At 38.0% G+C, this 16,175-nt stretch overlaps 2 long non-coding RNA genes across 2 annotated transcripts in view; one reads left to right on the plus strand and one right to left on the minus strand.

Annotated features, from left to right (window-relative positions):
- Positions 1-3,170: 3,170 nt before the first annotated feature.
- Positions 3,171-16,175, minus strand: part of LOC125131214 (uncharacterized) — a 41,200-nt gene continuing 28,195 nt past the window's right edge. The window contains exon 5 of the long non-coding RNA XR_007135872.1: positions 3,171-4,542. This is a non-coding gene — a long non-coding RNA (uncharacterized LOC125131214). The remainder of the gene's footprint in view (positions 4,543-16,175) is intronic.
- Positions 3,883-11,883, plus strand: LOC125131215 (uncharacterized). Its single transcript, XR_007135873.1, has 2 exons — positions 3,883-4,164; positions 11,726-11,883. It is a non-coding gene; the product is annotated as an uncharacterized LOC125131215 (long non-coding RNA).

The raw sequence follows: 16,175 nt of genomic DNA on the forward strand, positions 1-16,175 counted from the left end.
AGCACAGAGAAATATACACAATGTTTTGTAGTAACCAAAAAGGGAAAATAACCTGAAAAAATATATATATACATATATATATCTATATATATATATATCTGAATCTCTGTGTTGTATACTTGAAACTAACATGACATTGTATATCAACTATACATCAATGAAAAAAAATTTAAAAAGAATATATGGTATACATGCAATGGACTATTACTCGGCCATAACACAAGTGTGAATTTCTGTCATTTGATGCAACGTGGATGGATAGAGAATATTATGCTTAGTGAAATCATTTAAAGACAAATACTGAATGCTATTACTTATATATGGAATCTAAGAAATAATACAAATCAAAGTCTATAGCATGACAGAAATAGACTCACAGATACAGAGAACAAACTAGTGATTATGAGTAGGAAGAGGGAAAGGGAGGCCTTAGGGTATTTGGATTAAGAGAAACAAATGACTATGTATGAAATAGATAAGCAACAAGTATATATTGTATAACACAGGGACTTATAGCCATTATCTTGTAATAACTTTTAATATAGCATAAAATGTAAAAGTACTGAATCACTATGTTATACACCCAAACCTAATATAATATTGTAAATCAAGTATACTTCAATTAAAAAAACCACATAAATATAAGTTTTTCAATATAAGGGCAAAGTTTAGAAAAAAATTGTTATTATTATTTTTTTGGTAATATGGGTCTGAAGGTGCAGTGACATCCTTCTCTCATGAACTATACCCATAATTCATGTTCTATAATTTCATGCTTGAGTTTCTTTAAAGTGAATCAAGAACTGCAAATCCCATATAAAGTAACTCAAATGCAGAATGGTGGATTTCACATTTTCCTTTTGCAACTTTTTATAACTGCCTCCCCACAACTAAATCAACAGCTATTTCTAATATTCGACCCTGTCCAATCTTTGCAAAGTATTGCACTTAGTTTTCACAAAAACCACAACTCTCTGCTTTTTCACATTGTCATTAGTTTTTTCTTTTCCAGTATTTAAATAATTTAGATAGTTAAAACAAGTAATACTGGTAGAAACCAGTCAATAGTGATGTTCGATATACATATAACATAAGTGGAGGGTGTGAAGGATCCAGTATAGTGGGTCTGCCAGCTGCTGACATGAGTGTGCCATGGACACTGGTATGTTTTACCAAGGGAATCAGAAGCCTGGCTTCATCTATGGAGTCTAAGAGGACTTTCTTTAAGAATATTATAGTGTCAGAAGTTCCCGTTGTGGTGCAGTGGTTAACGAATCCCACTAGGAACCATGAGGTTTCGGGTTAGGTCCCTGCCCTTGCTCAGTGGGTTAACGATCCGGCGTTGCCGTGAGCTGTGGTGTAGGTTGCAGACGTGGCTCGGATCCCATGTTGCTGTGGCTCTGGCGTAGGCCGGTGGCTACAGCTCCGATTCAACCCCTAGCCTGGGAACCTCCACATGCCGCGGGAGAGGCCCAAGAAATGGCAAAAAAAAAAAGACAAAAAAAAAGAATATTATAGTGTCAGATGTGGCATGGCTGTGGCTAGCTCATAGGGTACCTTTGTGTGAGTTAGGAAAAGGCACCCTCCCCCAACACAGGATTTGGTGAGGGGAGCCTGAGCTAGATTTCAACCTCTATCCACCCCTTCTGCATGCTGCCACTTTAGTGAGCCCTTTTGTATAGGGTACAACTTACACAATCAACACAACAACCCTGGCTCCTGGGACAGAAAATGGATTATGATTTAGGGGAATGGGAAAGGAGCTGATCTCTACTCATGCACACAAAGATCTGGGGGCAGAGAAGCAGGAAGGATGGAAAAGGTCTCACCTGTAGAGCAAGAAGTCTCCAGTCCTGGAAGAGACGCCATACAAATTTCTTGACTACTGATGGGAGTCTTCTTGCGTAGCCAACCTGCAGATTTTCCTCCCTGTGGGAGAAAGTTCTTTGGCAAAGAGGCCAATATAGTCCCTATTCTTTTTGCCACAGGTTCCCGATCTGATCACCACTCTACCTCCCCCGCTACCACCACTGCTCCCAATTTCACAAAGACAATCACTAAATTAGATCCCTTTTCAGAGCTCTCCTTACTGACTTTGGCGGTTTTCTGCTCCATTCAAAAATTTCCCTACTTACTAGGGGACACTTGTAGTTCCCTTCACAGATGCCAGAACCTTTTATTCTAGAATTCATTATGAAAAAACACAATGAAAATGCCTGGCTGACATAGCACATCATGAAGTTTATTCACATGTAAGCATTAAGAGTCAATGAATTAACACACATAAATAATTGAAAAGAAAAGCAATTAAAGAGCAGGTCCTTGAAAGCAAAGAAGAAAGACCAAACCAGGATGCTATGGAAAGCAAGCCAAACTTAGTTGTGCCATCTTGTTCATCTTCAACCATGCTGGTCAGAGAGAAGCTAATTATGGGATTGGCTTTCTTGTTTATTTTGCTTTTCTTTCCTTGTGTGTGTTCTTGGCTTTTGCTTTGCTTTTTGGTACAGCTCAACACCTTTGAGCCCTGACACCACTAAAACTTCTAATGAGCCTTGCAATTTCATTTTTGCAGGCATAAGCACCATTAACGTAAAGTTACTCATTATAAGGTAGTTCATTCAGTGTATATGTTTAATGGAGAACTTCATCATTGAAAGGGAGGAATCTGTCTTCCCTCGTTGTCGGAACACTGAGTCTGTGTATAGATGTATGTACCCTCCTAGGGGGCATACTGCTGATGCATGTGACTGTCCTGGTCTTGCCACCCGTGGTCTCGCATTTTGCTTCAGCTCACTTTGTTTCATGGTTGGAAAGCTCCTGGCCTGTGCATGGTGTACTCACATCTCATAAAATGGAATGGTTAACAAAACACTTGCCTCATTGCAAACAAATAACGTCCTGTCCTATTGAATATCTTAAAAAAAAGAAAAAAATCAAATCTTTTTTTTTTGGGGGGGGGAGGTCTTTTTAAGGCTGCACCCACTGCCTATGGAAGTTCCCAGGCTACAAGTCGAATCAGAACTGCAGTTGCCGGCCACAGCCACGGCAACATGGGATCCAAGCCACATTTGTGACCTACAACAGAGCTCACAGCAAAGTCCAATTCTTAACCCACTGAGTGAGGCCAGGGATCGAACCTGCATCCTTATGGATACTAGTTGGGTTTGTTACCACTGAGCCATGATGGGAACTCCTAAAATAATTTTTTATGCCAGCTACTGGGTAACCTAGCTCTCTTTCCTCTTTCCCTTAGAATTAGACTGTTTACAGCTATAAGGCATATAGAGATCATCTGGTGGTAGCTTTCTCAGTGGATCTCAAACTTTACAGGTTTCTCAGTCAGAGGGCTTGTTCCAACACAGATGGCAGAGCCTCAGTAAGTCTGGGATAAGACCTAAGAGTTTGTATTCCTCGCAAGTCCTTCCATGCTGCTGATCTAGGGATAAGGCTTTGAGAATCAGCCTGAGCCCCTCACTTCATAACAGGGGAAATTGAGCCTTAGACAATTGAAGCACTTGGCACAAACTGACCCAGCCCATGAGTGGCAGGGCCAAGACCACCACTGAAGCCTTCTGACTTTCACATGCTAATTACACGCATATCCTATTATTTCTTTTTAATGTTTATCAGCTGCCTATGTCAGCAGCTCAAATATCATTCTGCTACTTCTCTCTCTTAATCTTCACAGTGAATTCACACCATACCATTTGGTATGACTTCTGTAGTCTTGCGGAAGTACCAGTCCTGAGATATTCCAGCCTTTTAAGGACAAGAGCCCTGGGAGACAGCCTTGGTTCATTTTTCTCCCAAGCAAAATTTTGCTGACCTTAAATATCAACTCTTTTTTTTTTTTTTTTCCCTTGCAGAGCTTTAGTCTTTCAGATAGTTGTTTTGATCTCCTTCTGTTAATTTCTCAGGCAACCCTGAGAAGGCTCCTCTGTTTTTCTTCACACTTTTTTTTTTTCCCAAATAAATGAATCTGAAGGAGAACTCTTATAATTTCTAATTCTTTTTTTCTGATGAGTTTTGACTTTGGCATTGGTTTGCAGCAGCCTCCTTTCTTCTGTCAAGTGCTCCTTTTCTGGGAATGTGAACATCTTTGCAGGAGCAGATGAATTCTTTGCCTCCTTTGCTCTTTCTCCTCACTCTCCCTCATCTCTTCAGGTATGTTTGTATTTGTGTGTATTCCCCACCTTGCTCTCCCTTCACTCCCACTGATCACTTCCTTTGCATGTCTCTTGAGCTCCAGTTAGTGAGCCCCTAACTTATCCTCTGGCTGATATCATCTTCGTCTCCCCCTCAGACTGTATGCTCACTTGCCAAACCTCTCTGGGAAAAATCTTAGGGATAGAGTATATAGAAAGAGCATCAACATAAGTATTACGGTAGAAAAAGTAGCGTGGACGGATGAATCACTTGACTTCTCCTGGCCTCACTTCCTTAGCTGTAAGAAAAGAACTGATTGGGAGCTTCCCGGTTGCCTAGAAGTTAAGGATCCAGCATTGTCACTGGTGGGGTGCAGGTTCTTCCTCATGCTGCTTTCTAAGCCAAAAGAAAAAAGAAAAAGAAAAAGAAATAAATGAACAGGATGGTCTCGCAAGGGTTGCAAACTCAAAACTGCCAGCCATATCCCAAGGGCATAATTGCCATGAACCCTAGTTACAGCCATGGGGAAATACTGGCCACTCAGTGTTGCTAAATCTTCTGATTTTTCAAGGGTGATTAGGAATCTAGATTTTTTTTTTTAATTGTGAACCCTCCTTATTTTAAATGTTGGCAACTAATTCAAATTATGAACCGCATAAAACACATTCCATCTGTGTGCCAGATTTGACCTTAGGCTGTCCGTTTGTGACCTGGAGATGAGATGGGATCCTTAAGTTCCTTGCAAGTCTAAAACTTCATGACCCTCCAGTAATAATGTTTTAAAACAAACTAGATCTTCATGTGAGATCCCTAAATGGTTTCCCTGCCATTTGTATTTGGTTAAATGGCTATTAGTCTCCCAAGTGAACACTCTGGAGTTTGTTGTCAGAAGAAGGTACAATGTCTTCCCCTGCTTCTACCATAAAGTGACCACATTGTACTCCCAGACTCAGCATCAGCCAGCTGAGCACACATACTGTACTATGGCAGCTGACCCTGTGCTGTGCAGACCAGTCTTGGAATAGGAAGCCTCTGTGCAGCATAAGGTTCCCTCCTCTGTTCCTTTGTCTGGAGGCAACATTTTGGTCCTTCTATATATTCTAGGTAATGTCTTGTTACAGACTACTCTAACAAGGAGGAAGCTGAACAATCAAAGACAGATTTGAGGTTCAGAAGCACGGGAACGGAATGGAAACTAGCAGTTAAGAAAAAAAAAAATGGAGGCATTGCCTCAAGATAGTAGAGCTGAACAATATTCAGGAGATCCTGCTTTATTGCATTCCACATCTTCCTTAGAGATTTCCTGCACAGAAAGCCTTTGGCCCTTTCCCGAGGGCCAGCCTTCCTTGGTCTGGGACTTTTCCGTCAGAGTTTCTCTCTGTCTTACATCCACGAACTGTCACCTTTTATTTGCTTAAACCCTAGCTGGCTGGCATTCTTTCTCTTGTCCCCCTTTGGTCCTTTAAGAGTAGGATCCCTGAAATCCACCCCGTAACTGGACCTTGAAAATCTTCATCTTTTGGTGTTTCAGTGGAACTATGATGCTTTAAATGACCCATAAGATTAGAAAGAAAATAAGGCTCAAGGGCCAATGATTTTAACAAGGAGGAAAAGCACTTAGCAAGTTAGAATTTCTGCAGCAGAAAGTATACACATTATAGACCTGGGAAATGCTCAAAGTGCAAGTTCTCTGTATGTATCTTTAACTTTAAAATTTTTGACTACATAAAACATATGTACCATGGTTTGAATGTTCTGAATCATTTGATAAACTTTTAATCAAGAACTGGCATGTAGATTCAGATAATTCATTTATTTTTATGATTATGTTGTTACCAACAGTCATCATCAACATCTAATTCAATACTTCTCAAGTATCTCTTCAAGGAATCTTAAGGGTTTGTAAATTATAACAGGGAAAAATAATTGGTGTCTGGTTAAGAACAAGGCCTTGGAATGAGGCATGTATGGGTGTTATATAATTCAGCAGGTGTTTAATCATGTTGGGTTTAGAAGCTCAGGGAGGTTAAACATCTGCTGAGTTAAAATATGCTTGAAAAGTATTCAACACAGTGACTGGCATATAGAATGACTGAAGAAAAAAAAAAAAGCCGACTATTTCTTTTTTTTTTTTTTTTGTCTTTTCTAGGGCCGCTCCCACGACATATGGAGGTTCCCAGGCTAGGGGTCTAACCAGAGCTGTAGCCACTGGCCTACACCAGAGCCACAGCAACACGGGATCCAAGCCGCATCTGCGAGCTACACCACAGGTCACGGCAACGCCGGATCCTTAACCCACTGAGCAAGGTCAGGGATCGAACCCACAACCTCATGGTTCCTAGTCGGATTCGTTAACCACTGCACCACGACAGGAACCCCACTGACTACTTCTAATATACAGTTATTTTTTTTTGGCTGTGCTCATGGCATATGGAAATTCCCAGGCCAGGGATCAAACACATACCATAGCAGCAACTTAAGCCACTGCAGTGAAGACATCAGATCCTTAACCCAATGTGGCACAAGAGAACTCCTACTAAATGGTTATTTTTACCACTGCTGGCTACTTCAAAAAATTATACCACCTATTGTTGCTTTTGATTCCACCTTTATCATAGATATTTCATCTAATATTTCGAAATAACACATAAGCATAGACTTAAAAAATGGAGTTCATGATTAGTGACATGATCTGAGGCACCCTGTGATGAACTCCTTAGTAATTCATTCTATCTATCATCTATCTATCTTTCTCATCCTGGGTGAAAAAAAATCTTTCATCAATTCTCTCTTCCCACAAAGCCTAGCTTCTTAAATTTAAAAATTTTTAGGAGCACCCATCGTGGCTCAGTGGTTAATGAGCCCGACTAGGATCCATGAGGACATGGGTTCGATCCCCGGCCTTGCTAAGTGGGTTAAGGATTGGTGTTGCTGTGAGCTGTGGTATAGGTCACAGATTTGGGTTGGATCCCATGTTGCTACAGCTGTGGTGTAGGCCAGCAGCTACAGCTCCGATTCAACCCCTAGGCTGGGAACTTCCATATGCCACAGATGCGGCCCTAGAAAGACAAAAGAAAAAAATTTATAATTTTTAAATTAAATTCATTTAAGCCACACTAAAAAAGAAAAACAATTCATTCATTTCTGTCAAACCCCACCCATGCCTCTGGCAATCACCAATCTGTAATCTGTATCTATGTTCTTGGTGTGTTTTGATTGTTTCCTTGCTTTTTAGGGCCACATCTGCAGCATATGGAAGTTCCCAGGCTAGCTGCAACTGCGGACCTACACCACAGCTCATAGCAATGCCACATCCTTAACCCACTGAGCAAGGCCAGGGATCCAACCGGCATCCTCATGGATACTAGTTGGGTTCGTTACTGTTGAGCTATGATGGGAACTCCTTGTTTTTATATTCCATAGATTAGACAGATCATATGGTGTTTATCTTATCTGACTTATCTCACTTAGCAGAATGCCCTTGAGGTCCATCCATATTGTTGCAAATAGTAAAAAATCATTTTTTTAGGCTGAATAATATTCCATTGTATATATACCACATCATCTTTAACCATTCATCCATCAGTGGACACATGGGTTATTTCCATATCTTGGCTATTACAAATAATACCACAAAGAAAATGGGGGCGCATGTATCTTTTTGAGTTAGTATTTTAGTTTTCTTAAAATAAAAATCCAGAAGTAGGAGCTCCTGTGGTGGCACAGCAGTTAATGAATCTGACGAGGATCCATGAGGTTGTGGGTTTGATCCCTGGCCTAACTCAGGGGGTTAAGGATCCAGTGTTGCCATGAGCTGTGGTATAGGTTGCAGACTTGGCTCGGATCTGGCATTGCTGTGGCTGTGGTATAGGTGGCAGCTGTAGCTCCGATTTGACCCCTAGCCTGGGAAACTCCATATGCCTAGGTGCAGCCCTAAAAAGCAAACATCCGGAAATAGAATAGCTAGATTGTATGGTAGTTCTATTTTTAATTTTTTGAGGACTCTCCATACAGTTTTCCATAGTGGCTGTACCAATTTACATAAATGAGGAGTTCCTTTTGTCCAGATCTCACCAACATTTGCTACCTATTTGTCTTTTTGATAGTTTCCATTCTAAGAGGTATGAGGTGATATCTCACTGTAGTTTTGATTTGCATTTCCCTGATTAATGACGTTGAACATCTTTTCATGTATGTGTTGGCCATCTATGTCTTTTTTAGAAAAATATCTATTCAGATCCTCTGCACATTTTTAATCAAATTGTTTGGACTTTTTTCTGTGATTGAGTTGTATGAATTCTTTATATATTTTGGATATTTGTACCTTATTAAATATATGATTTCCAAATATCTTCTCCTATTCAGTAGGTTGCCTTTTCATTTTTTTAAAAATGGATTTCTTTGCTATGCAGATTTTTAGTTTGATGTAGTCCAATTTATTCATTTTTACTTTTATTGCCTTTGTTTTTGGGGTCAGATTCAAAAACTTATCACCAAGAATTATGCTAAGGAAATTACCACCTATATTTTCTTCTATCAGTTTTATAGTTTCAGGTCTTACATTCAAGTCTTTAATCCATTTTGAGCTGATTTTTGTGTACTGTTTAAGATGTGGTCCAGTTTTTGCAAAACTATTTACTGAAGAGACTGTCCTTTCCCCACTCTATATTCTTAGTTCCTTCATTGCAAATTAATTGACCATATAGGTGGACGATTATTTCTGGGCTATTCTGCTTTTATTTTTATTTATTTATTTTTTGTGGTTTTTTGTCATTTCTAGGGCCGCACACACGGCATATGGAGGTTCCCAGGCTAGGGAGTCTAATCGGAGCTGTAGCCACCAGCCTACACCAGAGCCACAGGAACACAGAATCCAAGCCACACCTGCAACCTACACCACAGCTCACAGCAACATCAGATTCTGAACCCACTGAGTGAGGCCAGGGATTAAACCTGCAACCTCATGGTTGCAAGTCAGGTTTGTTAATCACTGAGCCATGACATGAACTCTTGGGTCCTCTATTCTGTTTCATTGATCTATGTGTCTGTTTTTATACCAACACCATACTGCTTTAATTACTAATGCTTTGTAATATAGTTTGAAAAGAAGGCATGGGAAGCCTTCAGCTTTGTTCTTCTTTCTCAAGATTGCTTTGCCTATTTGGGGTCTTTTGTGATTCCATACTAATTTTAGGATTGTTTCTTCTATTTCTGTGAAAAATGCCATTGGAATTTTGATAGGGATTGCATTGAGTTTTTGGATTGCTTTGGGTAGTAATGAAATTTTAACAGTATTAATTCTTCCAATCTATGAACACAGAATATCTTTTATTTTTGTCTCCTTCAATGTCTTTCATTAATGTCTTGCAGTTTTCAATATATAGGTCTTTCATCTCCTTGGTTTAATTTATTCTTAAGTATTTTATTCTTTTGATGCAACTGTAAATAGGTTTTCTTAATTTCTCTGATAGTTTGTTATTAGTGTGTAGAAATCCAACAAATTCTTGGTATCCTGCAATTTTACTGAATTTATTAGTTCTAACAGTTTTTTAAGGTGTTTTTTAGGGTTTTCTATATGCAATATGTCATCTGAAAATAATGTTTTATTTCTTCCTTTTCAATTGGATAACTTTTTCTTAATTGCTTTGGCTAGGACTTCCAATATTTTGTCACACTGAAGGAACTGAACAGGCTCCTTGTCATGTCCCTGATCTCAGAGGGAAAGCTTTCTGCTTTTCACCATTGAATATAATCTTGTCTGTGGATTTGCTATACATGGCCTTTATTATGTTGAGTTATGTTCCCTTTATACCCATTTTGCTGAGAGGTTTTATCATAAATCCTTGTTAAATTTTGTCAAATGCTTTTTCTGCATCTATTGAAATTGTATGATTTTTATACTTAATTTCATTAATATGGTATATCACATTGACTGATTTGTGGATGTTGAACCGTATTGGCATCACTGGAATAGATCCCTCTCAATTATGGTGTATGATCCCCTGAAAGTATTGGTGAATTCAGTTTTCTAATAGTTTGTTGAGGATTTTTGCATCCAAATTCATTGGTGATTCTGGACTGTAATTTTCTCCTTTTTCTGACATCCTTGTCTGGTTTTGGTATCAGGGTAATGCCGGCCTTGTAAAATGAGTTTTGAAGAGTTCCTCCCTCTTTTATTTTTGGAAGAATTGGAGAAGGATTGATATTAATTCTTCGCTTGGTAGAATTCAGAGTGAAGCTATCTGGTCCTGGAATTTTGTCTCTTGGAAGGTTTTTGATTACTTATTCAATTTTGCTAGTAATCAGTCTGTTTAGATTTTCTATTTTATCACAATTCAACCTTGGTAGGTTGTATGTTTCTAGGAATTTATCCATTTCTTCTAGGTTTTCAAATTTGTTGGCATAGGACTAAAGTAGTCTTGTTTCATTCTTTGTATTTCTGTGATATCAGATGTAATATCTCCTCTTTCATTTATGATTTTAACTATTTTTCTTAGTAAGTCTAGCTAAAGGTTTGTGAATTTTGTTTATCTTTACAAAGAATCAATTCTTAGTTTCACTGACTTTTTTCTATTGTCTTCTCACTATTTCCTTTATTCTAGCTCTAATCTTGGTTGTTTCCTTCTTTTATTAACTGGTTTCATTTGGTTTTTTTTTCTAGTTCCTTGAGGTGTACAGTTACTATTTGAGACTTTTGTTTCTTGAGGTAGGCATATACTGCTATGAATGTCCCTCTTAGAACTGCCTCTTAGAATTGTAGCCCATACATTTTGGTATATTGCATTCAATCTCCATTTATCTCAAGAAACATTTTGATTTTTTATTTTGATTTCTTCTTTGACCCATTTGTTGCTCAATAGTGTGTTGTTTAATCTTCACATGTGTAAATTTTCCAGTTTTAATTGTGTAATTTATTTCTATTATTGTGTTATTATTTCTCCCTTTAGGTTTCTTAATATTTGCTTTATATATCTAAGTGCTCCAATGTTGGGTACACAAATATTATCTTCTTTTGGGATTAGCCCCTTTATCATTATATAACACCATTGTCTCTTATTACAGCCTTTGTTTTAAAAGTGTATTTTGTCTGATACAAGTATAGCTACTCCAGCTTTCTTTCGGTTTCCATTTGCATGGAATATCTTTTTCCATCTCTTATTTTTAGTCTGTGTGTCCGTAGATATTTCACCTACTATTTTAAAATAACACACAGACACAGACTTAGAAGACAGAGAAGGTGGTGATGTTATGATCTGAGGTACCCTGTGAGGAACTCCACAATAATATTTAAATTTTTCTCCTGCTAAAAAATTGCTGTGATTCAAGATTGAATGTTATCCCCTTATGTCAGAATAAATTAGCTGTCTGTCAAAGTTTATGCTTGCCCTTCAGAGAATTTGAGTTGTCACTGGAAGCAGCTACCCAGACAAGTACTCTATTTCTGCATTCCTCCTGCACCTGACATGGCCTTCCTTCTAATATCAACTACTGGAATGGGAGCAGAAGCAATATGTGGCATTCTGGGGTCAAGGTTCAAAAAGCAGATGTACTCTCTCTGTCATCTTTCTCCTTCCACTAGATGGATTCATTTGAAGATGAGGCCCTAGGGGAAGACTGAACCACAAGATGGAAGAGGACTAGTTCCTTGAATTACAGTATGGAGGAAAGCTGCCCACCAACTGGGAACTCTTACTGTAGGTGGTTAAATGAATGATAAATAAAGCTCTATTACATTAATGCACACACTCTGGAGTCTATTATTTACTGTCCCTAACATTACCCTAATTAATATAGGAATTGGTGCTTTAAAGGAGATACTGCTGTAATAAAAACCTAAAGTAGCATATTTGGCTGAAGATTTTGGCAGCAGATGGCAAAGAAACAAATGCTGGGTGCTGGAAAGACAGAGACCCATGCTATGCATTGGCCAAGTATTTTTAAAATTATGTCTATGATAACTTAAAAAGCACAATCCATTACTACAAGAGACCAGTGAATGCTATATATTTCCAATTCTCCTTTTAATGAGTTTTTATTATGATCATCTTGACTGTTTTATCATCATAAAAGGAGAAATACAAATAACTTCTCTACATGTGTGTATAAAGCTATTCTAAGAAGAGCTTTAGACTGGAAGACCTCACATCACCAAAGAGATGCTGGACTTTGAGCTGTATGCTTGAACTGGATTCCACTGTATGTGTTCTTGAGTAAAAGAAGGATGGGTATGCATGAATAATTGGTGAAAAGAATGGCAGATGGAGGAAGGGCCAAGCTATCTGTTCCCTCTCCCATATTATACACCAGATTTCATCTAACCTAAGATTTCACTGGTTGTCAAATATACAATTTTATGTACTACTAAGACAAAAAAAAATGCTTAATATAAATTTATGTTGAAGATTTGTTCTTGTTCTGATTGAACAATGTACTTCTATCAAAGAGATGTTAAAGTATGAAAAAAATGTGTATGCAGGAGTGATGAAAAACATTAGTATTTTTGAGAACTGATTGTCCTATTTGAGACAATGTTTCTCAATTTCTTTTCATCCAGCTGTTGCCTTGAGAAAAGTTCTCACCAATATAGTACAAGTGGGAGTAAGGCATGTCACTTCTGGGCCAGACTCTTTTAAGATGTGGGTGACTTGTCTGTACTCTTTTTACCTTCCACAGCTGAAATCAGATAGGATCTAGGAAACAGCAGAGCCAAAAAGAAAAGGAAAAAAAAAAAAGGCTAGTTTCTTGAATCACCAAGTTGAAGAAAGCTATGAGTGAGAAATAAGCTTTGATTTTGTTTAAGGTATATATTTTCAGCTTTCATTTGTTACCCCTCTTAATATAACCCAAGTAACACACTCTTTTACCTGAGTTGCTGTAAGGATTAAAGATAATTATTATAGGTAAAGCTCTTAGAAGAGTGTCTGGCTTGTAACACTAAATGGATGATAACTACATTACTATTTAGAATGCTCTTTAAATATGCAAATAACTTTGGAGGGGTGATCTTCAACTTTTATCTTAGGAAGTTAGAAAGTTATAATAGAAAAAAACTTGAGTCATTTAATCAAACCTCTGCCACTTTAGAGATAAGTAAATGAAGTCACTGAGAGGATGAATGGTCTACTGTAAAGTCACTTTATCAGTCATAAGTACTTTAGTATGAATTAGTTGTGTTTTGGCAAGGAAAGAGCAGGCTGAAATAGAAATGAGACTGCGGATGGGGATAAAGAGTGCAGAGGCTTTTGGGGTTGGGTTATTACTTGTGAGGGAAAGCCTGGGGTTGGGGCTCTTGGCAGTCAAAGCAAGGAACAATGGGACACTTGGTGGGAGAGGCAAGGAAGAACTCTACAGTAACTTCTCCATGCCATTACTAAATATGATGATTCATCCAAAGTTGCTTAGTATTTCACATCTCTACACCAAGGAATTATATTTTGAGGAAAAAAACATTCAGAGCTATTTTAAAATTCACAGTAACACAATCAGAAGAGCGAAAACGTTTATTCAAATGCCCAGAATTTTAACTTTTAATTAAAAATATAGTAAGATCTTAAATATCTTGAGAATCAGATCTACAAATTACCTAATTAAAAATATAATAAGATCTTAAATATCCTGAGAATCAGATCTACAGACTTTCTTAATTTGGATATATCTAGTGTTAATTTATTTTCACCTTGTGAATATTTCTAATGTTATATTTTTTACTTTAAGATATCTTTATTTATGTAAATCTCAAAAAACAAAACAAAAAACTGAAAAAATGAAGTTGCTTAGTAAAGTATAATAAATATATTTTGGATACATGGTAGCACAAAGTCCCATTCTTTGGAAATGACCCCCAGAAAAACCTCAGTGAAAGAGGTAACCCTAGGTGGACATATTGATACAATGCATCCTGGTTCCTCTTCCTTGGCAGGTTGGAACAGGGAGGCAGGTTCACCTCACCCAAACTGAGACAATCAGCAGCTCCTCTTGGAATCACCCTGGAATTGTCTCTCTCAGAGTTTGTGTTAGCTGAGGGGAGCCCATCTGTTATGTTGTGTCGTACTAGGAGTCAGTTTTATGACCTACAAAAAGTCATGTGCAGGCCAAAATCATAGAAAAGCTGAAATATTGAATAAGTGAAAGGATCTGGTTTGCAAAGATAAGAATAGAGCAGATATTCAGAAAAGAGCAAAGAAGAGAGGATATAGGGTTCTAGGACTCTCAGACTGGCAGTTTGCCAGTTACCATCTTCAGCCCTCATGAGCTGGACTAAATGGTGTTTTCAGAGTTCTGTCCATAGAAATAAATCCACTTAAAAAAAAAAAAAAAAAAAAAGTTCCTGTCATGGCGGAACCGAATCTGACTAGGAACCATGAGGTTGTAGGTTCAACCCCTCCTCAGTGGTTTAAGGATCTGGTGTGGCTGTGGTGTAGGCCAGGAGCAACAGCTCTGATTATACCCCTAGCCTGGGAACCTCCATATGCCGCTGGTGTGACCACAAAAAGACAACAACAACAACAAAAATCTGAGCTCGTTTCTGCTCTTTCAGTCAAAGAAATTGCTAAGAATAAAATCAACTACTAAATCCATTAAAATAAAAATCTCCTAACCATCCTTGATCACTTATTGTCAAACTAAAAGTTTACCCCTGTCCAGAAGGAAAGGTTATAAAAGCCACCTCTATTACTGAAACAGGGCCCTAGGTTCTGGTTCTGAGTCTGGATTTGATGTTCTGCTAAATTGTCTAATTTCCTAGAGATTATTTTAGTAGTGATTTGAGTTAATGAGATCAAAATTTTCATATTTCTACCACAACTGATCAAATAAACCAAATTTTAAAATGCTATCCTATTCAGAATTTGGGGGGAACTGGGGAGACGGGTGGAATGGAAGGGGAATTTTTCTCCATTACAATAGTAAGAAATTATCATTGTAGAAGCTTTTTTTTTTTTTTTTTTTTTTGCTTTGGCTTTACCTGGAACATTCAGAAGTTCCTAGGCCAGGGATAGAAGCTGCAGGTCAGCAGCACCCCGAGCAACTGCAGTGACAATGCCAGATCCTTAACCAGCTGAGCCACATAGGAATTCCCTGTGGAAGCTTTTGATAATATAAATAAGTAAAAAAAATCAAAAAATCAAAAAATCACAGTTTTACCATTAACAGACAACAATCAGTAATTTTTAGGATAAAAACACACAAAAATGAAAGTGTAATCATATCAGTATCTAGAATTATCCTCATGAATTCATGTAATTTTACTGGTTATATTTCTTCATGTACTCATAGACTTTCCCAAAGAGTTTCCCAAGAACCAGAATTTGAATCACTGAGAAATACTTTGAAGAAAAAGAAAAAAAAAGTCTGATGCCCAATGAGCAATAAATGCATTTAATTTATTCATTTCCTTTGTTCTTTAGGAAATGAAATCATCATCTAATTGAGATATCCCGTGTGTCATAGAAGCAAGGAGATTTAAACCATTTCCCTGGGCGCTCATATTCCCTTACCTGCTTTTTATTAGCAATTTTATTTATTTACTTCCCAGCTGCCTATTTGTGTTTCCTGTTAAAACACCAAATCTAAAATGACTTCAGGAGTTCCCACTGTGGCTAAGTGGGTTAAGAATCTGACATAGTGGCCATGAGGATGCAGGTTCCATCCCTGGCCTTGTTCAGTGTGGTAAGGATCTGGCATTGCTGCAAACTGCAGCATAGGTCGCAGAGGTGGCTCAGATCCTGCATGGCTGTGGCTGTAGTACAGGCCAGCAGCTGCAGTTCCAATTCAGCCCCTGGCCCGGGAACTTCCATATGCCACAGGTACAGCTATTTTTAAAAAAGGAAAAAAAATAATAATAAAACGACCTCAATTCCAGAAGGATCTGCCTGGCCTCTCTAGAATCATGATATGTTTTATCTCTTTATTTTGAACTTCCATTGGGCTCAGCTCTGTTCATTTTCTAAGGTCAGATATTTTTCTTTTCCCACTTCGGGCTAACATTCATAATCTTTGTTCCTCTTGTTTTCCCGTCTTGTTTTATTGAG

Source organism: Phacochoerus africanus, chromosome 7 (assembly GCF_016906955.1).
Source record: "Phacochoerus africanus isolate WHEZ1 chromosome 7, ROS_Pafr_v1, whole genome shotgun sequence".
In the NCBI taxonomy this organism is placed as follows: domain Eukaryota; kingdom Metazoa; phylum Chordata; class Mammalia; order Artiodactyla; family Suidae; genus Phacochoerus; species Phacochoerus africanus.